Here is a 5,640-nt window from a genome sequence, read left to right as displayed (position 1 = left end):
AGGGAAAGGGTGTGTGTGCTTTAGAACTATGTGTAAACATGTGCAAATTAATGAAGTTTATAATCAGACCATGTTTAATGATTCGAATATGTGTGCTTGCAATGTAGCTATTATTAGAGGCTGTGATTTTGTGTATAAACCACCCATCTTTACTAGCCAGTTGCTAATTAGAAACTACACTTTGTATCGTAGTATAACCCCAACCCCCATAGGTATGGATTTGTCACTTGTAAAAGAAATGTTAGAGCACGCAAATTTACAGCAGCTGTTAGAAAATGCTAAGGCAGAAGCTAAAAAGATCCTCATAACTGTACATCATGATGGCAATGTTATAAAACAGGTCATGGAACGAATTAAGAGAGTGGGAGAACACCACTGGTGGGAAATTTTCTTCGGCTGGTCCCCCACGGCCACCGGCATCTTCAACGCGCTCCTGCACCCTGTTGTAGTAATACTGCTAATGCAAATCTGCGTGTGCTTTGCCATGGTAGCAACTTGCTACTGGATGAGGCAGGTGAAGCTCTGCATTGACAATCAGGTGAAAGGACTAGGGCTGGCCAAGCGCCTCCTACCATAGTCAAGGGCAAGACTGGGTTGGCCTCTGTGTTTGCCACCAAGAAGAACTTTTAGCTCCGCTGTTGGCTGCAACCCAGTAGGCGTTGAGCGGTGGGGACACATGTCATACCAGACCTTGATGTAAGGGATGGCCTCCTCTGTTATAGGAGGGCCGTCCAGGAGGGTAAAAGCAGGCCAAGCAGCCTGCGGCTGGCATGAATCACAGAATGGTTGAGGTTGGAAGGGACTTCTTGAGATGATCTAGTCCAAGGCCCCCTGCTCACGCAGGGTCATCTAGAGCAGATTTCCCAGGACTGTGTCCAGTTTGGTTCCGACTATCTCCACAGATGGAGACTCCACAACCTCTCAGGGCAAACCTGTACCAGTGTTTGATCACCCTCAGAGTAAAAAAGCAACAGTTAGTATAAGTAACTTGCCTTTGAACCTCCCATCCCCAAATACTAATGTGAAGAAGCTGTTCTTGTGTGATTTAAGACTCCTTAAGCAGAGGAGAAAGGGATAAGGAAAGCCAAGGACAGTGTCTTTGGAAGAAAGAGAAATGAACGTAATGCCTGAGCATGGAAAAGCACCCACTGAAGATGGCAGAGGTGTTACCAGCCTCAGAGACTTGGAACGGTAATAAAAGATGAGCAGAATGAAAGACCCTGTAATCACCTTGGACTTAAAGGAGCTGAATCCACATGGACCTTTGCAGCAACCATCTCTGGGTTCCCGAGACTCCCAGGACGTCTGGCCAACGGATTGGTGAAGTCTTGTTTTTGGAGCCTGGATATCACTGCTTTGCTTTGCCTAGTTGCACATGTAGCCAATAAAATTTACCTGTTAGAGGACTGGACTGCCTGCCTGTTCAATCGCCGCCTGCTCAGACTTGTAACTTCGGCTACACTGGTAAAGAGAAATCCCGGTAAAAAGAAATGATGTGGGGTTTTTACCTTTTATAGGCCAAAATAATTCACTTGCTTTTTGTCTGCAGAATATTCACTGAGACACCAAGCTTTCTGCCTTGGGCTGAAGAGTGGGGCTCTGAGCTGGTGCACAAACCCGCTCCCCTATTTCATGCTGCCCCTCCCATCCTGCAGCAGCCCCCTGCCTCTGAACTCAGAAGGAGCCTTAAAATAACATATAGGGGATCTCAAACAACTTAAAATCATCAGCAATTTCAAAAAATAAAGCAACCACCTCACTTCCAGCCCATGTGTCTGATCTCATCTCAGAGGCTCTGCTCCCTCTGAGAACATGGGGGGGTTACGCAGACAAAAAGGCCTTTGTAATCCAGGCAGAAATAAAAAGATTAAAAAACCCGCCTTTAACCCAGCAGGCAACTGCTGCGCTAGCTCGAGAAAAGAGTTAAAATCCTCACTTTTCACAATCACCAGGCTGGGAAGTGCAAAGACACAGCATATTGCCACAGCAAACCTTTTTAAAGAAAAGTGAAACTAAAGACACTTCTCTGTAAGAAGCACACATTATAACTGAGCTCATGAAAATGTGAATAAATCAATCACTGCCTAAAACCACAGAAAGCCTTTTCTCCCCTCCAAACAACACAAAAACACCCCTTTCACCCGTGGGATGGGAGGCTGAACTCTCCCCCCAGCCCTCCAACCCGCCCGGGAAAGGGCCGGTGCTTGGTCCCCTCTATGCGCTGCTGCTCCCTGCATCTTACCCACAACAGAGCCTCACAGAAAACATACGGTTATTTTGGTAAAAGCACCTTTCTTAGTTGCTAATGCCTTACATGTTTCATTAGAATTAATTTTGCCATGAATAATGACACTTTTATACAAAGCCTTTGCCTCTCTAACCTGTTTTGGGAGCCTATAGGGGAAGAAGGAACCACAGACAATTTACATTATCCACTCTTCAGTCCCCAACTCGCACAGGGACAGTGTGGCACAGCAGGGGTTAGCCCCGGGGGTTGGTACAGCCATAGGGAGAGGGGTTCCTGTATCTACCCGCAGGTTTTCGCTGAGCGCGGAGCCCTGCACGGCTGCCGGGTGCGGCGGCAGCACCCTCTGCATCCGCACCACCCGCTGCCCTCCGCAGAGCCGGCACATGCGCGCACGTAGGTTTGGGAAGTTTGCAAAACTATGAAGTTCTCCCCACCTTTCAGTGTCACCTGTTTACCACCACAAACCGAGGAGGGCTGTTTTCACGGTAGCAGCAGTATCGCTGCGGCTGCGATAAGACTTCGGGTGCAGCCTGGGGGCAGGACCTCGAGCCAGCGGTTTTGTCTGCTTTTCCAGTGGTTTCAGTAGATCCCATAAAAGATTTTACCCAAACTTGCCAGCTTTTCTGAGCCAAATGGGTAACACAATCGTATTTACTCCCTGGTATTTTTGTTCCTGTCCTGTGTGCTCTGGAGCAGAGGGGAGTCTGCCTGTGTGGAGCTTGCAAGCCTGTGGAAACCCCCAACCCATGGCTTTCTTTTTCTTTCTACTCTTTCCTGGCCTTTCTCCGCTTTTTCTCACCTTGAACTTTTATCCCCTTCCTCCACTAGGTGCTTTCCACCTTCCTTCACACACACACAGCTTTTTTTTGCTTGTTGAGCGTGACTGTCACTCAAGACCCTCCTTCAGGACTCTGCTTTGAGCAGGACCTTGCAAAGCTCTCGTCCTTCACCCAGTGCCTGCAGGGTGCACGCACGTTCCCGGGGCCGGGATTCATCTGGCTTACACCCTCTCGGTGCCGACGTCCTTCAAACCTCACGCATTTCGCAAGTCACTGCGCACTCCAAGTAATCCTATAAAAGCAAAAGTAGTAGCAGGCAGATTGATACCCTGGAGGGTTCCATCTCGATGCTGCACTGGACCGTCTGCTGCACTGCTCCGGCTGTGACTTCTCCATACCAGACCTTTATGGTTGAGAACAAACGTTTTACTCCTCTCAGCCCTGCTTAGCGGCTAGGCAAGCTGTCCCCCTCTTCCTTTTGCTCCCAGGCGTTTCACTCCACACCAGGTGATTCACAGAGAAGCTGGATACTAGCCCCAACTACTTACTATTTATATTTACTGTAGACACAACCCAGTGTAGCAGTGCAGTAAGAATGGAAGAGCGAGAAAGCCCCAGGGACGGAGTGATACAACCAGACGGTGATGTAGTGCAGTGTGTTACACCCTGGCTGCTGCTGCTGATTCATTATGTATGAGCATCATAGGAGAAAGGAGTTATAGGAGGTGGAATAAAGAAGAGCATCAGGGCTCCAAGGGGCAATGAGGAGAGCTGGTAGGACAGCGAAAAAGCTGGGTAGCTTACCTGGGATGTGGGACAGATTCTGGCTTGTGTTGATTTTTTTCTGCTTTGTAGAGTCTCTGAGAAACTCTGCGATGTGCCAACACTAAGCATGATTTGATTTATTCCTTGCAGCAGCCTCAGGAAGCAATCAGGTATACAGGCATACAGGCTGAGAAGGGGCCACAAATAACTCAGTAGGGAAATAGTTTTACTCTTAGGAATGGTGAAATGACTGAAGTTATATTCTGCAGAGGGAAATGCAGGGAATTCTCATGGGTTCATTTTTTTCTTGAAAAATAAAACACAATAGTAACAATTTCCAATTTTGAGAGAGATCTGTCATTGGCATGACTGTTGAGTTTGACAAAGCTAACACAGACAGCGTAATTAAGAATTAGGCCTTCTACAGCACGGGGCAATCAAAATGCCCTTGTTTCTCCAGCTGCTCTCAGCAGTTTCACCAGTGGACGAGAGTCACAGGTACCTGGAAAGAGAACAAGACGTGACGTTACTTGGAATAGTGCAGGCTAGAAGATGCGGGGGGAAAAACACCCCCCTTAAACTTTCAGCTACATTTCCCTTTCTTCCCAGCATCTCTAGAAGTAATGCAAGGCTCTTTATTCCCTCAAGAGGCACGGGAAGTTTGCAATACCCCCACAAGTGATGGTGGATGTGCCATCTGACCTGGCCCGAGAGCAGGACGGAGCACGGCTCTACGAGGTGAGCAGTGGTGTGAATTTACAGCACATCAGCTGCTCCATGGAAACTGCCCTCTCCAGGCCTGGACCGCAGGGTGTGCACAGAGTGACGTCTTCCTCAATCAAACTGAGGTACGTTCTCACGCTGGTCCTGGGACAAGAGTACACATTTGGCCAGCAAACCCATGCTCTGCTTTGTCTCCTGTTAACTTCTTTGACCAGCTGGACATAGATTTACAGGCTTGGCCCTCCCACCTCATCTACCCACCTGGGCTCTGTCCCCTGCACGCCTGCGGATGCTGCACTGGTCCACACGGTCACCAACAGTGCAGGGACACCCGTCACGGCTGGAGCTACCTGCATCGTATGTATGTCCCCCTTTCCATCTCCCAAAGAGATAAAGGCTCATCCAGCAACAAAGGACCTGGCTGATACCAGCAGAGTGAGAAAGGAAAACGAGGAGTTAAAAGTTCTTACTGTTGGCAATATGCAATCAGTACTTTAGTATAACCCTTTGTTTAGCCTCTTCATGCAATTTCAGCAAATTATTCTAGTGTTATCCTTCCAAACGCATTCAAAGGACGTATTCAAAGGACGCATTCAAAGGACGATTCAGTAATGCCTGATCACATCTGGGTTTCTGTGTATTTTCTTTAAGACAAACGTGGTTTGGCTGTGTGTATAGGACTGGCACAAGTATTTGCAGAAACCCAGATGTGATCAGGCATTACTGGGGAGAGAGGAAAGCAGCAGAGACAGACTCACCTCGCTGTCAGAGCCAAGTGCCGTTCAGTGGAGAGACAGACAAGCCCCCACGGCTCATGCAGCAAGTCCTGCCAAGGGAGAGAGGGTAGACACTGACCTTCACAGATTCCCTGAGGAAGTAAACAAACAGTAAGTACCATTATGACTGCAGCATTTCCACGGCCACCCTTAAATTGATTAAAGATCAGAAGTTTCAAACCTGGAGGCCTAACACAAGGCACCCAAATCTTTTTTTAGACAGTTCATCGGATCGTCTTTGATTTTTAGTGCTACTGAGCAGCACGTAGTTAGCTGTTCTCAAAACTAAACCCCTTTTTGAGATGCCTACAAGGCATCTCAGTAATGCCTGATCACATCTGGGTTTCTG

The sequence above is a fragment of the Phaethon lepturus genome, unplaced genomic scaffold (assembly GCF_000687285.1).
Source record: "Phaethon lepturus isolate BGI_N335 unplaced genomic scaffold, ASM68728v1 scaffold20954, whole genome shotgun sequence".
Classification (NCBI taxonomy): Eukaryota; Metazoa; Chordata; class Aves; order Phaethontiformes; family Phaethontidae; genus Phaethon; species Phaethon lepturus.
Note: the sequence above shows the minus strand (reverse complement) of the source record.